Source organism: Budorcas taxicolor, chromosome 22 (genome assembly GCF_023091745.1).
Source record: "Budorcas taxicolor isolate Tak-1 chromosome 22, Takin1.1, whole genome shotgun sequence".
NCBI classification, from domain to species: domain Eukaryota; kingdom Metazoa; phylum Chordata; class Mammalia; order Artiodactyla; family Bovidae; genus Budorcas; species Budorcas taxicolor.
The window spans coordinates 41824173-41843356 of record NC_068931.1 but is presented as its reverse complement, the minus strand read 5'-3'; the positions used below and the strand labels follow the sequence as shown (position 1 = coordinate 41843356).

The 19184-nt window shown below is 46.8% G+C and overlaps 1 protein-coding gene across 2 annotated transcripts in view; it reads right to left on the bottom strand.

Moving 5' to 3' along the window:
* Positions 1 to 19184, bottom strand: part of MTCL1 (microtubule crosslinking factor 1) — a 112455-nt gene that overhangs the window by 73454 nt on the left and 19817 nt on the right. The window lies entirely within an intron of this gene.

Here is a 19184-nt window from a genome sequence, read left to right as displayed (position 1 = left end):
AACTAGAGCATAGCCCCCACACGCCACAGCTAGAGAAAAAGCCTGAGTAGCCCGAAGCTTTATGAAGAATAAAAAAAAACGGAAAACAAGATGTGAGGGCCCAAGTCTTGACAAAGGGCTGCTGCAACCTTTCCCAGAACCCAACAGATATCGCCCTAGGGTCCAAATGGGACATACACACATTGGAGTTCACACACTTTTTTTTTTTTAACAAGTATCCAAGCCTGGGTTGGCAACCCACTCCAGTATTCTTGCCTGGAGAATCCCATGGACAGAGGAGCCTGGCGGGACACAGTCCACGGGGTTGCAAAGAGTAGGACACGACTGAGTGACTAATACACACAAGCTTACTTATTAAAGGGAAAACCAGAACAGACAGAAGGAATGTGCCAAAGACAAAAAGAAAGTGATAGTAGATTCGGTCCTAAGCAGCAGCGGGCAGGGAGAGGAATGGGCACAAGCTGAAGTTTCTGTCTTAGAATTTCCATGTAAATTTTCTGATGTGTTTGGACTGAGTGATTTCAAAAAAATAAATAAATCATGCTCCGAGGGGATGAGAAAAACATGGTGCCCCTTGGAGAAGACAAGGAGTGATAAAATTTAAAAGGCTCGAAACTACTGATGACGCTGCAGCCTTCCTTCAGAAAGGAGCTTCTGGAAAATGCATTATTGCTCCTGTCACTGGAGGAAGATGTGAGTGGGCAGAAGGAAGGAGGGACAGGAAGCCGGAGGTCTGTCAGGGAGCCACACCCACCCAGCAGGCAGGAGGAAGGGTGTGGGGTGAGAGGCTCAGCTCTGTCACTTACGGGTGCCTGACACAGGGCAGGCTCCTGATAAATGCTACGCCCCAAGTCTCGACTTCCCAACTATGCAGTTGCAAGGAGGAGTAAATGAGCTCTAGTCTCACTAGCTCCAAAACTGCTTCCCTGCTGTGGAAGGCAGAACAATTCCCTCCTCCCCCAAACACCCGCTTCCTTGAGCCATGGAAACCGTGAGTGCATGACGTCATATTCGTGTGTGCTCAGCTGCTGCTGTGGCCGACTCTTTGCGACCTCAAGAACTGTAGCCCACCAGGCTCCTCTGTCCATGGGATTCTCCAGGCAAGAATACTGGAGTGGGTTGCCATTTCCTCCTCCAGGGGATCTTCCTGACCCAAGGACTGAACCTGTATCTCCTGTGTCTCTTCCATTGGCAGGCAGATACTTTACCACTGAGCCAGCTGGGAAGCCCCCTTCAGGGCAGACTGAGTTTTTAAATCTAGGGAGAATGCCTTACACACCCATGGGCACCCATGCTTTTATTGAATGACTGATTAAAAACATATTGTTTTTCCCTTTGAGTGTAGTAGTGAAAAAAGAGAAATAGAAGCAGCATAATGCCATATACCAACGGGTAGTTACAGTTGCTAATCAGCTGACCTTGAAATAGGGGGGCTCTCCTGAGTTTTCCTGGTGGTCTCCATGTAACTGGGGTCCTTGGGGACGGAAGTGGGAAGCAGGAGAGAGAATCCTGCCACTGCTGGATTTGAAGATGGAGGGAGAGGACTTGAACCCAGAAATGAGGATGTGTTTGGGGGGGCTGGAAAGTGCAAAGAAGTGGATTCTTCCCTTAAAGCTCCCCAAAAGGAACAGAGTCCTATAAAATCTTCATCATAGCCAGTGAGGCCCAGCTCAGCCTTCTGAACCACTCACTGTGCTATGAGATAATAAATCTGCCTTGTTTTAAGCCACTAAGTCTGATCATTTGTTACAGCAGTACAGGGACCTAATACAATTCTGTGTGGTGCTCAGACCTGCTATGCTTGGAACTGAACCCAAACTGCACTGGGGAGGGAGAGCCAGGAAAAAAAGAGAGAGAAATTATTCTAAAACACCAGCAAACCAGTAATGTAACATGTGATTACCACTTCATTTACAAAAGCTATCTATCTGCACACAGCTTCCCTGATGGCTCAATGTAGGAGACATGGGTTCGATCCCTGGGTTGGGAAGATCCCCGGGAGAAGGAAATGGCAACCTGCTCCAGTATTCTTGCCTGGAGAATCCCATGGACAAAGAAGCCTGGCCACAAAGAGTCAAACATGACTAACCAACTAAACAACAAGAGCAACAAGCTTTACTAACCTGCTAGAACATTCTATACTAAAGAACAGTAAAAGATTTATGGTCAAGGTTGAAACAGATTCCCTGGCCTGTCCACACCCTGGGCCTCCCCACCTTTGGCTCCAAAGGAAGTTTTTCCCAAATACTTAAAGTGACTCATGCAAGGAATTCCAGTAGTTAAAACAAAGCTTTCACTGCAGACAGTAAGGGTTTGATCCCTGGTTGGGGAATTAAAATCCCAAGAGCTGTGTGGCCAAAAAAAATTAAGGAAAAAAAGAAAAAGTAACTCATGCAAATCCTCCAAATGGTTTTAAATCAAGAAGGCAAAAATTATGATAAACAGAAAAATAATACAAACAACTTCTCTCACCAGCCCCAAGGCCAAGTCTGAGGCATACAGGTGAGTGAGTAGCATCCACACCTGGAAAACCCGTGGCATCACAGTGCTATACCTGTTCCCTGTAAAGTCCAGGTCCACGGGCTTTGTTAAGGGAAATTGCGTGAACTATGGACACCTTCAGTTTGTGATTACCTGCTCCACATTTTCCATTTGCCTTAAAATACTCAACATAGAGGAAGGAAGAGCAGGAATACCACAGAGGGGAATTAGAGAGTGGCAAAATGCGGATAAAGGCTGAGGATGTGGAGGTTCACTATCTCATCCCCACAAATGCTCAAAACTTTCCATAATTTAAAAAATGCTGTCATCGGGTGTGCTCCCCACCCGCCAGCATACTCCCACCAAACTGGGCCTGCCAGTCCTGCTGGGAGGCAGTTTTCTACTCCTGCAGACTTGGGGCTTGGTCCAGCAGCAGGGTCTTCTGTCCTGGAGAAAACAGAAGCTGCAGACCCCGCCTCCACCCCAGGGGGAAGCCAGACAGGGTGATGCACACAGCTTGAAGCAGGAACGAAGGGGCCTTATCAGCTCCCCTGGCCCTGAGCTTCCCCAGAGAGCTCAACCTGGCCCAGGATACAAGCCTGGCTCCCAGCAACTCCAGTCAGCTTGTTTCAAGAGCCGTTTAACTCCCCATTAACCTGATGGGATGAGTACAGAGAAATGAGCTCCCAGCAGCAAGTGCAATTTACCGCATCCATTAACCGATGCATGGTTCCCGCTGTGGGGCCAGGAGTAAATCACGTTTGCCTACGCCCCCGCGCCCTTCCTGGATCTTGGGTGCCCTGGGCCGTCCCTTGGTTCTCTCTTTAGGTGTTACTCCCCTGACGTTTCCCATCCTGCAGTCTTGTCTCAGTGGTGCGGTGCGCTGTCACTACCCATCTGATTTTTGCAGCCCTGACCAAGGTTTCACAGCAAAAACGCCACAACCCTGCAAACTTCCACTCACCCCACTTTGAAATGTTCACTGAATAAGGTTACAGGCCTTCATCTCCTTGGGCTTGAGGGCCCCTGGCCCATGCAAGTGATGAGACAGTTCACCTCACAGGGGCTAAAAGGTCAAATTAACCCAAAGCATGAAGCACTGCCTCAAAATGGCCATTACTGTGTTTCTCAAGGGTGTCTCATACTTGGGTAGGTTTCTGCTTCCCTGAATGCAGTAAAAGCTCCGAAGATTGGACTTGTTAACAGAAGAACAAGCCAGATGAAGGTACATGAAAGCAATATACAATCATTTCTTTACTAACCAATTACTATGACATATTGGTCTCCAAACCTGCTCAACAGAACAGGCTGTGGGAGATACTGAGATGCTTTCCGAGGAGAGGGCTGTTTTTATAACCCAGAGACAAGCAGTGTTACTTTCTCCTCTTTACAATCACAGACATCAGGGGGATCTGTCCAGCACATCCACACACGCACAGCCCTCTCGGACCAGAGACCTGTGATCAGACCTCATGAAGCTGATACTCTGCCTCACCTTATGAATTACTCTGACCTCTGACAAATGCTGGGATTCCCTGGTGGCTCAGATGGTCAAGAGTCTGCCTGCGATTTGGGAGATCCAGGTTCGATCCCTGTGTCAGGAAGATCCCCTGGAGAAGGAAATGGCAACCCACTCCAGTATTCTTGCCTGGAAAATCCCATGGACGGAGGAGCCTGGCAGGCTACAGTCCATAGGGTTGTGAAGAGTCGGGCATGACTGAAGTGACTTCATTTCACTGACAAACGCTGGGCTTTCCAAGTGGCACTAGTGGTAAAAAACCTGCCTCCCAATGCAAGAGATGTAAGAGACGCAGGTTCAATTCCTGGTTCAGGAAGATCCTCTGAAGGAGGGCATGGCAACCCACTCTAGTATTCTGGCCTGGAATATCCCATGGACAGGGGAGCCTGGTGGGCTACAGTCCATGGGGTCACAAAGAATCAGATATGACTAAAGTGACTAAGTGCGCCTGCCCTGACAGATGCTAGCATGCATCTCTGGAACGTTCATCCTTTGTAACAAGGGCAAAAACATCTCGGGTATCGTGGGATCTCTTATAAACACCACAGATGCACACAAGAATTTCTACAGGAAGGCACATTCATGCTCCTGGCAGACAGCTCTTGGTTACTGCCTCTCCCCCACTGTGCACACCCTCCAGTCCTGCCAGAGGACCTGCTTCCTGGGGGAACAGCCCCCAGCCTGCTCCTTTTCTGTTGCTCCCATCATTTAGCTCCCACATTTTGGGGATTTGGGGGGATGAGCATGATATGTGCTGGAACCCACCAGTTCTAGGCTTCTGTGCTGTCTTCCATGAGTTAGCTGGATGCTCCCTCCAACATAGCACCTGCTGATGAGGTCTTCATCTGATTTCTCACTCAATTGAGCCTGCTTTGTGGATGTGCTGTAGCAATGACCGAGCCATGCAGGGTGGAAATTGGCCAAGAAGGACTCGGTGAGCCTGGCTCCTGGCTCTCAAAGCATCACACTCTACATGCGCATGGGCTGGGTCAGTCCAACCTGACTTGAAAAGGCAGAATTGTGTCCTGTGTGTTGGGGCAGGGGGAGGAGAGGGGAGAGTGGGCAGGCTCACAAGAGACAGCTCTAGTTCCCATTTCGAAAACAAACAACATCCCGTGCCTTCAGTTTCAGTTTAGTTGCTCAGTCCTGTCCGACTCTTTGCGATCCCATGGACTGCAGCATGCCAGGCCTCCCTGCCCATGACCAAGTCCCAGAGTCCACACAAACTCATGTCCATTGAGTCAGTGATGCCATCCAGCCATCTCATCCTCTGTCGTCCCCTTCCCTGCGTGCCCTCAATCTTTCCCAGCATCAGGGTCTTTTCAAATGAGTCAGCTCTTCGCATCAGGTGGCCAAAGTATGGGAGTTTCAGCTTCAACATCAGTCCTTCCAATGAACACCCAGGACTGATCTCCTTTAGGATAGACTGGTTGGATCTCCTTGCAGTCCAAGGGACTCTCAAGAGTCTTCTCCAACACCACAGTTCAAAAGCACCCATGCCTTCATTCTCTGCCAAAGGTCACCGAGAGTTCCAGAATCTCCCCCAAGGTAGTTTTCTAGTTATTTGTGCTTATTGGCCAACAAGTCTCAAAATATTAAAGACTAGCTACCTCCAAAATCATGCTACCAACCCAGAGGGCTTCACATCACAAGTATCTGTAGTGCTGGGAAAACTGGACAGCTACACATAAAAGAATGAAATTAGAACACTCCCTAAACACCACATACAAAAATAAACTCAGGATAGATTAAAGACCTAAATGCAAGAATGGACACTATAAAACTTTTAGAGGAAAACATAGGCAGAACACACTGACGTAAATCTCAGCAACAGCTTTTTGGATCTGCCTCCCAGAGGAAAGGAAATAAAAGCAAAAATAAACAAATGGGACCTAAACTTAAAAGCTTTTGCACAGCGAAGGAAACCATGAAGATAATGAAAAGATAACCCTTAGGATGGGAGAAAATATTTGTGAATGATGCAATCAACAAGGGATTAATCCTCAAAATATGCAAAGTTTATACATACCCATATCAAAAAACAAAGAATCCAATAAAAAAATGCAAAACACCTAAATAGACATTTCTCCAAAGAAGGCATACAGATGGTCAGCAGGCACAGAAAAAGATGCTCAACATTGCTAATTATTAGAGAAATGCAAGTCCAAACAATGAGGTGCCACCTCACACTGGTCAGAATGGCCGTATACATAAAAATGCTGGAGAGTGTGGAGAGAAGAGAGCCCTCCGATACAGTGGTGGGAGTGTAAACTGGTTCAGCCATTATGGAGAACAGCAAGGAGGTTCCTAAAAAATGTAAAAGTAGAGCTACCATATGATCCAGCAATCCCAGTCCTGGGCATATATCTGGAGAAAACCATACTTTAAAAAGACACACACACCTCTGTGTTCACTGCAGCGCTATTTACAATAGTCAAGACGTGGAAGCAATCTAAATGTCCACTGACAGATGAATGGGTTAAAAAGATGTGGTATACGATGGCTGATTCATGTGAATGTCTGGCAAAAACCACCACAATATTGTAAAGCAATTAGCCTCCAATTAAAAAATAAATAAACAAAATAAAATAAAAAACCTGCAGGTTGAAAAAAAAAAGATATGGCATATACATACAATACAATGGAATATAATTCAGTCATAAAAAAGAATGAAATAATGCCATCTGTAGCAACATGGATGACCTCAGAGATTATCATACTGTGTGAAGTGTTAGACAAATATCATGTGACATCACTTCTATGTGGAATCTTTAAAAAATGGTACAAATGAACATACACAAAATAGAAACAGATACACTGACATAGAAAGTGAAAGTCACTCAGTCATGTCCAACTCTTTGTGACCCCATGGACTATATAATCCATGGAATACTCCAGGCCAGAATAGCTGTTCCCTTCTCCAAGGACCAAACCCAAGTCTCCCATATGGATTCTTTACCATCTGAGCCACCAGGGAAGACCACACAGACATAGAGAACAAACTTATTGTTACCAAAGGGAAAAGGGGGACAGCAAGGGATAAATTAGGAGGTTGGGATTAGCAGATAGCATACTACTGTATATAAACTAGACAACCAACAAGGACCTACTGTATAGCACAGAAAACTACATTCAATATTTTGTAATAACATATTACAAGGGAAAAGAATCTGAAACATATATATATATAACTGAATCACTGTTCTGTACACCTGAAATTAACACATTGCAAATCAACTATACTTCAATTAAAAAACCAAGCACCTATAAAAAATAATTTTGCAAGAGAAAAACAAAATCGCCTATTCACTCATTCTTTGAGTTTCCTACTTTAAACTGGGGACAAAGTTTACATCTGTAAAGATGTGGTACATATATCCAAGGGAATATTACTCAGCCACTAAAAAGAAAGAAATAATGCCATTTGCAGCAACATGGATGGGCCTAGAGTGAAGTCAGTCAGACAGCAAAGGACAAATACTTATGACATCCCTTATATGTGGAATCAAAACAGAAATTATACAAATGAACTTAACTTACAAAACAGAAAGAAACTCAAAGACTCAGAGAATGAACTTATGGTAGCCAGGCTGGGGGAAGGACGGCGGAAAGGGTTAGTTAGGGAACTTGGGATGGACATGCACACACTGCTGTATTTAAAATGGATAACCAATAAGGTCCTACTATATAGCACATGGAACTCTGCTCAATGTTATATGGCAGTCTAGATAGGAGAGTTTGGGGGAGAACTGGATACATGTACGTGTATGGCTGAGTCCTTTTCCTGTTCACTTGAAACTATCACATTGTTAATTCACTATTTCCCAATATAAAACAAAGTTGTTTTTAAAAAAAAAAAAGAAAAGAAAGAAAGGAAAAAATACATCTGTAAAACCCACAAAGGTAAAGACTTATTACTGGTATACCAGGTAACTTAAGAATAACAATATTGCCCTAGAGCAAATGGTTAATGCATAAAATTTTCCTTTAAAAACTGCACTAGTAAGCTCAGAGCGAGGGTTCCCAATCTTTTCAGTCAGATGGCTGCAGCATCACTGAACAGTTACAGAGAGAAAGGAAAGTCGTCTGGCACAAGAACAAGAGACCAAGCCAAACGTTTCTGGAGGGAAATGCTGTTGACCATGAAATCATTGACTGAAATGGCTGTTTCTTAAATCATCGACTGTTTCTTAATGAGTATTAATGATGAAATTTAAAAAGTGAAAAATACATTTATTCTTTTAGACCAGTGCTTTGCAGTAAGATTTACGTGGTGGCCACCTTGGAAAGCCTGTACTTTGTGGACACAGATCTTAACTTGTAGAAGCTCTGACTGAAACCTTCTACCAGTCTCTGCATCACCAGCTCTGCCTACCAGACACTGCCAGGCAGTGGGCCCCAAACATCAGCAAACATCCCTGAGCTAAACAGGCTGGGGCCACCACAGTCAATAAGAAGTGAGGAAAACACACTGCAAGTCTCAAGGGGGATAAAGAAGAAGAAAGCCACATCTTATACGTGGAAGTTGTTATGAGTAAATTCTAAGAGTTTTCATTACAAGAGAAAATATTCTTTTAAAATGTCTTTAATTCTGCAACTGTATGAGGTGATGAGTGTTTATGGAACTTACCGTGCTAATCATTTAATGATGCAGGTCAAATCATTATTCTGCACATGTTAAATTTATACAGTGCTGCATGTCAATTACATCTCATTAAAACTGAAAAAAAAGTTATCAAAAAAAATCTACATCAAGACAAATCACAGTGAAACTGCAATGGTAACAAGAAAACCTTAAAGGGAGCCATGGGGAAAGTGAGATTATCAGCAAAGATAGACAATTAGGCAGATGGTTGCTGTAATGACAACAGATACCGAAAGGTAATGACATTGTTATCTTTAGAAGTGTTGAGGAAGACAGCTGTTTCTCAAAGTTCTCTACCAATTAAATTACCATTTGAGAGTAAGTCATTTTGTAAATATACAAAGGCTTCTGTGTGGAGATTGCTGCTGCTGCTAAGTCACTTCAGTCGTGTCCGACTCTGTGCAACCCCACAGACGGCAGCCCACCAGGCTCCCTCGTCCCTGGGATTCTCTAGGCAAGAACACTGGAGTGGGTTGCCATTTCCTTCTCCAATGCATGAAAGTGAAAAGTGAAAGTGAAGTTGCTCAGTCGCATCCGACCCTCAGCGACCCCATGGACTGCAGCCTTCCAGGCTCCTCTGCCCATGGGATTTTCCAGGCAAGAGTATAGGAGTGGAGTGCCATTGCCTTCTCTGGTGTAGAGATTACTTCTGCCTTATACCTACTGAAATAACATGAAATGTATCCCATCAAGAGGAAATAGAACCCAGAAGGAAAGCGGTACCGAAGCTGGTGAACTTAAATTATAATGGCAAATTAGCATAAGTACTTATAATTAAAAGAAAATAAAATGTACGCGTCAAATGGGGTACTGGTGATTGATTCGACACTAAATGTCAGCAAGTTAGGGTGTCAGAGAAAGCCTGTGTCCTTTCGAAGAATGCTAAATATGATCTTAAGTGTGTTTTTTAAAATTTGCAAAGGCAATCCATGAAAGAACAGAGATATAAACTTGAAACCCATGGAGAGAATTAAAAACAAGCCGAGTATTTCTGATGGAATGCAGGTAGGTTAAAAAAAAGAAGAAGAAAAAAAACATGGTAGCAGGAAAAATAACAGCAGAACAGGTCCAACTCTGCAATCACAATAACTCTAAGAGGAACAAACTCACTAAGATAAACATGGATTACCTCTCACACACACTCAGCCTTAAACTGCTTAAAACACGACACAGAGAAGTTAAAAACAAACAAAGCAGAAAAATTAAACCAGCAAAGAAAATGCTTCAAAAAAGCTGATGTAGCAAAGTCAGTACAATATGACACTGACGGCACCATCAGACTACATTGTAATACAACGCAAAAGCACTAACAGGGATAATGCATTTAATAACAGAACAACCAGGACTCCCCTGGTGGTCCAGGGGTTAAGAATCCACCTTCCAATGCAGCGGATGTAGTTCAATCCCTGGTCAGGGAACTAAGACCCCAGGTGCCCTGGGACAACTGAGCCTTCGTGGTCTAGAGTCCATGGGCCACATGGAGGAGCCCACACAGCCAACCTATGATGACCATGAATTTTTATGCACCCAATACTAAAGTAGCAAACACATTCCCAAACCAAATTCACTTCATTCTGCTGAAATGGTCCCCAAAAGCAAGAAACAAGAAAAGTCAGCCCGTTGGTCAGACCAGTCCACAGATGGGACATACCATGGCCTTGAGTGAGTTTAATCATTATTTTTTTAAAAAAATCATTATTTTAATTACAGAAATGAGAGGATTTAGGGGAGTTATAAATGAACAGAAGGTGGTCTGGTGGTTAAGAATCCACCTGCCATTGCAGGGGACATGGGTTCAATCCCTGGTCTAGGAAGATTCCACACGCCATGGGGCAACTAGGCCCATGCACCACAGCTAGTGAAGTCCATTCACCTAAAACAAGAATCCGTGCCCTGAAACAAGAAAAGCCACTGCAATGAGAAGCCTGCGCACTATGGCTAGAGTGGCCCCTGCCCAGTGCAACCAGAGAAAGCCCGCATGCAGCACGCAGCCAAAACAGAATTTTCAAAAATATACACTGATAAATAAAAGTGAACAAGAAGGTCATGGGCTATTCAAGAGTGCCCCAAAAAATCACGGATCTAGACATCATTCAATACACAGGGAAGGACTAGACCCACAGAATAAGTTAGAACTAGCCAACTGTGGGAAAAATCAGCTATTTTACAGTTTCACCTCATTGATTCCCATCTGTTTGATGTAAAAATCATAGTTTTATATACATTCAATTCGAGTGCCCTTTTACCCTCCCCCTCCTTTTTTTTGGCTGTGCCACACAGCATGTGGGATCCTAGTTCCCTGACCAGGGATTGAACTCATGCCCCCTGTACTGGACCATCAGGAAAGTCTTAAGAGTGCCTTTTACGGACAGTATGTTCAGTTGATTAAAACAAAGAGAGGCTCAGAGGCCCCCAGGAGGACAGGAGAGACTGACCACATGGCCACCCTGCCCTCTCATGCGGATTCCTGTCCCGCTGGTCACCTGGGATAGCGGAGTCACGTACAAACACCACAATCCACAACAGCTAGAGGTGTGCACACTGCAGATGAGCAAAGGGGGCCAGGACAGGCAAGGGCAAAGGAAATTCAAGGTGCAGAGAGGGGCGGAGTGAATTTGATGAGTGGAAGGATCCGTGAACCTGAGACAGATGAAGGCCCCTGTCATGAGAAGGCTAGAATCCAGCCCCTGATGTGTCTTAGGAAAACTATCATTAGTGGCCAGGAAGCCACACAGTCACGGCCCTTGATGGGTGCTGTGGTCATAAATCCACACCCGAGGCAGGGCACCAACTCGCCCCCTGGCTGCTCACTCGTCTGGGGCCTCCGCTTTGATGGGAAGAGGTCAGGCCAAGGCCTTGTCTTCCCCAAACGCCTGTCCTGCAAACTCTGACTTCACCCCTCATTACCCTGAACCACCCTCAGCATCAGTCCTGGGTGGGAATCACCTAGCCACATTTATGGAGCTTCTCCAGACACCATCCTCTCACATCAGTGACCGCGGCTGATCTGAAAGCACCAGGAAGTTTTACAAAACACAGATGCCAGAGAAACGGAGCAAAACAAAACCCTCGGATGCCTGGGTCCCACCTGCAGAGGTTCCAATGTAATGGGCCAGGGGGTGCCCTGGGCATCAGGATTCATAAGCACCCCCCGAGGTTCTACCAGGCGGCTGGGAACAGCATCACTGGGCTCGAGGGCTCAGGCCTCCACATGCATTTATATGATCCCCTTCACCACCTGATAAAAACTGGGGAGCAGGGCACACCTTATCCCCTGCTCTGGGCACTGCTGGTCTCTAACCCTCCTGCAAAGAAAGACCCAAACATCTACCCCCTATTTCACAGGGCACCTTGGAGATGTTCTGCAAGAGGCTGAGAGCAGAGGTGAATGTGCAGCGCCTGCTGTCTGCCTGCCTTGTCGCCAGCCCGTCCCTGGGGAAATCTAATGATGAGCCAAGCTCAGACATTGCTGGGGAGACAGAGGAATGAGATGTGAGATAGGAGACAAGAAGCTTTCCGAACGTATCAGAATGACCTGTGCAGCCCCTCATGATTACATCACACACACACACACACTCCCTTGAGAGGAAGAACAGGACTCTGCCGTCAAGGTCAAGGTCTTGTGGACAGCATGACACACCCTCCGGATCAGCTCGTATACTTCCCTCCGAAGCTCCAGGGCCCAGGGCGGTGGAAGGACAGGGAGACGTCCAGCCAGCCTGTGCATCTGGTGTCTCTTCAAGCCAGTGGAGCTCAACTACGGGTGACCTACCCCCCACCCCAAGGACACTTGGATTTGCCCATAGACACAGGCACAAATGGGGGGCTGTCACTGCATCCAATGGGCAGAGGCCAGAGATGCTGTTACATGTCCGACAAGGCACAGGACGGCCCCTTAAACACTGCAGAGCTGAGACTGATGACCCTCCCTGAGCAGACCGCACTGTAATAGATGACGGGGGTTTATGCGGCACCTGGGCCCCTCACTCAGTGAGGCTGTGAGTAACCTGGTTTAAAATAAATCCAAACAAATCCAAAAACTCTACATCAGAGAACCCCTGGAAACAAAAGACTCTCCCAGCGACACTTTGAAGTTGAAAAGGAGGCGAGCAGCCCAACCGTGGACTCAGCTGGCTAGAAGGAAGGCATCTCTGTTTCAGAAGGGTTCCAGGAGAACCGTGTAAAGCCCTCCATCATTAAAGTGTTTGAAACACACGCATTAGAACAAAACAGACAGGCACGTCTTGCGTAAAATCATATCTTTAAGCTATCTTGTTTACTAGTATTCACAGGAAGTAATAAATGGAGCATCTTTTTGGAAGCGATTTTGTTTCACTCATGGCAGAGAACTGTTGCTAATCCCTGCGTATAAGCACAGAGGATGGAACATTCACAAGCCTCCTCGCAGGCCCCCTTCCAATGCCTCGTGCATTAGTCCTGTGGGGGTGCCTGGTGTCCAATGACCCATAATTTCCCCCTCCAGTTCCCAGCCCTGCTCAAATTCCAAGAGACCTCCAGCCCAAGAGAAGAGGCCATGTGTGATGGGAGGACCACCCACTGGGGGCTCCTTGAGGTCCTCAGGGTTAGATCAATCACACAAGTGCAGCCCTGATGAGCAAACACGGTCTTGCCTGGGCGCCCGGCTCCCGTCTGCAGCCACAGACAGACAGCATCTGTGCTCATGTGCCAGCCATCTGATGAGTGCTCCCACGTTTTAGACATCCCCTCATCCCAGCCATTCTGCTGTGGGTCACAAAAGAGAGTATCTGTGATGCTGGGGGAAAACTCAGAGCCAAGCCTCCCACACGAGCCTTCTTTCTGCACAAAAACTGGCCAACCCAAGGGGAAGCACCCTGGGGACTCAGGCCTCCCACTCTTTTCTCAGAGGCTCATCCTAAGTCAGAGATTCAAACACTGGTGATCAACTGCTCAACAGGAAGACACTGCACAGATGCGTAAATACACATATAACTTGGCACCTTCTCAATGCTGAATAATTTCTGACAACTAAAGGGAAAAAAATGAAAGTAGCTTCTTTGGCGCATAATCATACCATTCAACACTTGATGGTTCTCACTTGAGTCAGAGAAATGCCAAGAAAGTATACTCGAGAAACAGCCACACCAACCAGTCAGCATCCTCTAAGCATTTCTGTTTCTCTGACTCTTGATTCCTCATATGAGGATAAAAGTTACCCAAGTCATACAATGTCACTAACAACACATACGGCATATAAATTTGACAGACCCCCACATCAAATGTAAATTTTAAGAGAAATATTTGTTATCTATTCCTGTAACACCTTGTGGCTCAGATGGTAAAGAATCTACCTGCAATGTAGGAGACCTGGGTTCTATCCCTGGGCTGAGAAGATCCCCTGGAGAAGGAAATGGCAACCTACTCCAGTATTCTTGCCTGGGAAATCTCACGGACAGAGGAACCTGGAAGGCTACAGTCCATGGGGACACAGAGAGTCAGACACAACTGAGCAATGAAAACTTTTATACTTTTTCATTCCCATGGCACAAACTGGATGCACTTAACTGCCTAGGGGCATTAAAATTATCCAGAAATATGTGCTCTCACTACATTTGCATTAAGAAAAATGTGAACCGTGTCCATTTCACTGAAATTCACAAACTCCCTTCACCAACAGCAAGTGACAAGCAGACAGCCACCCTCCAAGTTCTGAAAGACTCCCACATGCCAGGAAATCTGTGCTGACAGCAGAGGAGGGGTGGGGGTCTCACCTCTCTGGGGTAGTGGGTGTGGCCTGATGCTGATGGCCGCTCACACAGCATCACTGCTTCTCACACACCGCAGTCTGAAAGGCCACCTGAATGCCCACAGGGACACAGGAAACAGGCTGAGAGGAGGCCCCTGCTCACAGGGACAACCAGTGTGGCACAACCACAGGGAGGGATGGACCCCCGAGCCTGGCCGAAGGTCCCTCATCACTGACCCAACAGGTGATCAGATGGTCCACAGTCATCGTCCAAGTACTTGACCTCGAGTGGAACCCCAGGTCTATATGCCCTGAGGTACTCATTTACTGTCAGAAATTCCTTGCCGAGGGATTTTAAGACTGTTATAGCTTTTTCTCAAGGAAAGGATAAAGGTGATAAAACCTTCACTCATTCAACAAATATTCAGTGAGTGCTTGACAAGGGCAAGGACATGCAGACACACATATATATGCAATAAATCAGAAATACCATAGAGGGATCCTGCAAGACTCTCAAACTGCTGGTTGGAAGAGTGGACACCCACCAAAAAAGCACTTTCAAGATCTATATGCTCAGTGGTCAAGGCTGTGTGGGCAGAGATCAAGGGAATAGCACCACATCCAGAAAGAAACCCGCACACATACGCCCCCTGATTTCTGACAAAGGTACAAAGTAATTCAGTGGAGCAAAGACAGCCTTTCCAAGAAATGGTGCCAGAAAAAAATGGAGGCTCATAGACAAAAAAAGAAAAAAAAAAAAAAAAAACCTTGACCTGAGTCTCACACCTTATACAAAAATGAACTCAAAATGGACACTATGGATTAAAATGTGACAATTTCAGAAAACACACACACACACAAGGAGAAAATATTCAGAATCTAGGGCTAGGCAAAGAGCTCTGGAATTGATACCATAAAAGGAAATATTTATAAATTGAACTTCATCAAAATTAAGAACACTTGCACTGGGGAAGACCCTGCTGAAAGGAAGACAGACAAATGGCAGAGTGGGAGAAAATATTCGTTAACCATACAGACAACCAAGGGCTAGTATCTAGAACTCTCGACACTCAACAGTTAAAAAAAAAAAATCACACACACAGTAAAATAACCAAGCAAATCTAATTAGAAAATGGGCAAAAACCATGAAGACACCAAAAAGGACATGAAGATGGTGAATACAACATGAAAAGATACCAATGTCGTTAGCCACTAGGGAAACGCACATTAAAACCACAATGAGGTATTACCTATGAGAATGAACAAAATAAAACAGTGACAATGCCAAATACTGATGAGGATGCAGAACAAGGGAACACTCTACACCCCTGGTGAGAACTTTAAGCGGTGCAACCACTTTGGAAAACAGCAAAATAGCTGGGCATGTTCTTTAAAAAAAACAACAACAAAATATGCAACTCCTATATGGCCCAGGAACCAAGCAACTGTATTCATATAGCCCAGAACTGGAAACAACCCAGATGTCCTTCAGCTAGCGACTGGTTAAGCCCGTGATGCATGGTCACCATGGACGACCCCACAGCTATACAAAGGCACAGACCATGGATACATACACAGTCTGGGTGATCTCGAGAGACTGATGCTGAGTGAAAAAGCTAATCCTCAGAGATTACATGCTGTGTGTCTCCATTCATGTCATAGTCTTGAAATGACAAAACTATGGAAACGGGGACCCAGCCTTGGGTGCTAGGAGTGCATGATGGGGACAGGGACAGGAGGAGAAGTGGGCGTGGTCATGGAGAGAAGTGGGCGTGGTCATAGAGGAAAGTAGGTGTGGCCATAAAAGGTCCAAATGAGGGACCCCAATGGTCAGGAAACCTGAAACCCGTTCTGTAGCTTGACTGAATTAACCTGACACCCTAGTTTTGAGATCATAAGAGTCTGAACTGGATAAAGGATACCTAGAACCTTGCTGAATTATTTCTTAGAAACTGTAGGAGAATCTGCAGGGGCCTCAGAAAAAGAGTTCAGAGAAAGGGTGCTAGGAAGGCTTCAAGGAGGAGGTGGCACTTCTGGGAGGATCTTCAAGGCGGGGCCCCGTGTCACTAGTAAAGGCGAGACTTAGGTACAGCCTGGAGGGGTGCAGGGGGAGGGGGTGTGCCCTCTCTCGTCAAAGGTGAACTCTACCCTCTTTCTTCCTATAATTTTCTCAGCAGAGAAGCAGCGCAATGGACACGTCCAGAAGCAGAAATTCACTTTATAGAGAAGCAGTACGAGTCAGAAAAAGACATGGATGCCCTTCCTCATGGAACCCCTGCTCCTCCAGGGGCTGCCCCAATGGTGCCCAGGCCTGGGGGCTGCACAGAGCTTCCTTCCAGTGCATACCTGGCCACCAGCCTCTTCCTTGCACATACACAGTGCAGGAGGCGGCCAGGTTCCAGCCAAGGCCCAGAGGACAGAGGAGAGCTGCTGGGTCAGGGGCCTGGGTCAGCCCAGCCTGGCCAGGACTGCAGTAGGAGGTCACTGACCTTCACTTGTCTCATAGAAAACAGGCAATTTAATTCCCGTCCTGGTTACCACAAAAAATTGCTCCACGGCTGGGCCCAGGGACCAGCACAGCCCCCAGCAGGCCCTCACCCAGCCCTTCCAGCAACAGTGAATCAGCTATTAGCACTATTTATGGTTGTTTAACTGCACACACACCCCCTTTTCTTCCCAGACACCAAAACGGTGCCATTTACAGCTGAAGCCTTCAAACGTCTCCTGCCAAAGCTCCTGTGCCTGCTCCTGTGCCTGCTGCTGCTGCTCACCCTGTAGCCCCTGAACTCTGCGTCCCCTGCCTGGGGCCCGTGCCCTTGTGATGGGGCTCTAGTCCAGTCCCACCCCTGCTCTTGGGTGTGCGCAGGACACAGGAAGACGGAAGACCGTTTCCCAGTTCCCTGTGCAGACACTACGCACACACACACACATATGCCCTAACCCTCACACACACACACACCCCCCAGGCTCTTCTCAGGTCTCATGTTTGGGAAGAAGACTTAACCAGACAACCTGATTCACCCTGCTCCTCTCTCTCATCCCATGTCACCACGTTATTAAGGTAGCAGGCACATAACCGGGGTCACTCAGGACACCAGACTGCTCTTCCTGTCCTGCTCTTCAGCTTGTTATCCTCTCCCTGAACTGAGCAAAGGACAGCAGGTGCTGCGTGTTCCCTGAGGTGCCCACACAGCCTGCTCCTCCTCCTGCCCACTGCTGACCGGCCAGGGCTGAGGCCTGAGCGAAGCCACGGAAGCCGACGACAACCCGGCCAGGGTCTGGGTGGCACCCTGGCACGAGGACTCTGCCCAGAGATGCTTCACACAGCCTCACCCACGCACATCTTTTCCTTACAAGGGGGACCATGAACTCTGAAACTACAGACAATGCTATTTCATTAAAGCATAGCATGAGACCAATAAAACCATTTATTATGCTTGTACACCTTTGTTTCCAGACCTTATGGCTGCCTGAGTTTATCATGACACAGAGAAAAGTCCTCACCCACTGGGTGAGAGAAACAAGAAAGACCATCATAGTCCATTCGGGCTGCTTTGACAAACACCAAAAACGGGGGGAACTTCGAGAACAGACGTTATTTCTCACAGTCCTGGAGGCTGAGAAATCTAAGATCCAGGTGCTGCCAGATTCGGTTCTGACGGGGACCCACTTTCTGATTCATAAGACAGCTGAGTCCCCCTGTGTCCTCACATGGTGGACAGGAGAGGGCCCCTGGATGAAGCCCCTCTGATGAGGACTCTGACCCTCGGAAAGTGGGTGGGGCTCCGCTCTCATGACCAGTCACCTCCTGAAGGCTCCAACTCCTCATAGCATCAGATTGGGGATTAGGATTTAACCTGAGTCTGGGGGTGAATCAGACATTCAGCCTACAGCCGACACCCAAGAGAAGACAGTAAGGAAGAGGCAAGGCGTGGAGAAGCTATTGCTAAGGGAAGGTTCTGAGGTCAGCGGGGGCTGGGGAGCCACAGACAGAGGCAGGGATACAAGGGATGGGTCAGGAGACAGAGGACACATCGGGTCGTTCTGGGGCCCCAGGGCCGCAACCCAGGCGCTTCCGCTGAACCCTGAAGGGTCACATCCTGTTTTGGCAACACGGCACAGGGAGCGATCGTGAGCCCTGCCCCCCAGTAAACAGCTCAGGACGCTGGAGAAAATGTAACGAGCAAACATTTTTGCACAGCTGAACTCACACACACAAAGAAGAAGATTCCCCAGTGTCCATAACGCCCAAGGGATAACCAGAGCATGAGCACAAGGGTGTGTATTAAGGGGGAGGAGGGGAGGCCGAGAGTTACCAGAAATAGGCCAGGGGCATGAGAAGAGGCTTTGATCAACGCGCCCAAGCAACCCATTGCAGAGACGCACCCTTCCTGAAAGGAAACAAAATCACCCGGGGATGGGGACAGTAAGCTTCTGCTCAAGACACTGGATGGTGGGGGGAAGGTCTATGCCACATGCAAGTTCAGTGTTCAATTGACACACCCATTTGGTACACAGATCCATGAGGCCAAAATTAAGAGTTGTATTTGGACCAATACCACCTCCAAGGCCTCCAAAAAAGATCAATGTTAAAACTCACTAGGAGGACATTTCAACAAACTTTATGGAATTCCCACTCAGAAGGGCTCATAATCCACGTAAGAGTGACCAGATCTAAACTGAACACTTAGTAACACCAAGAACTCAAGATAAACAGAACAAACTGAAAAAGACGATGACTTTAAAGTGTTTGAAGATCTAAAGCAAGAACTACGTGTACGTGTGCGCTCAGCTGTGTCTGAATCTTTGTGACC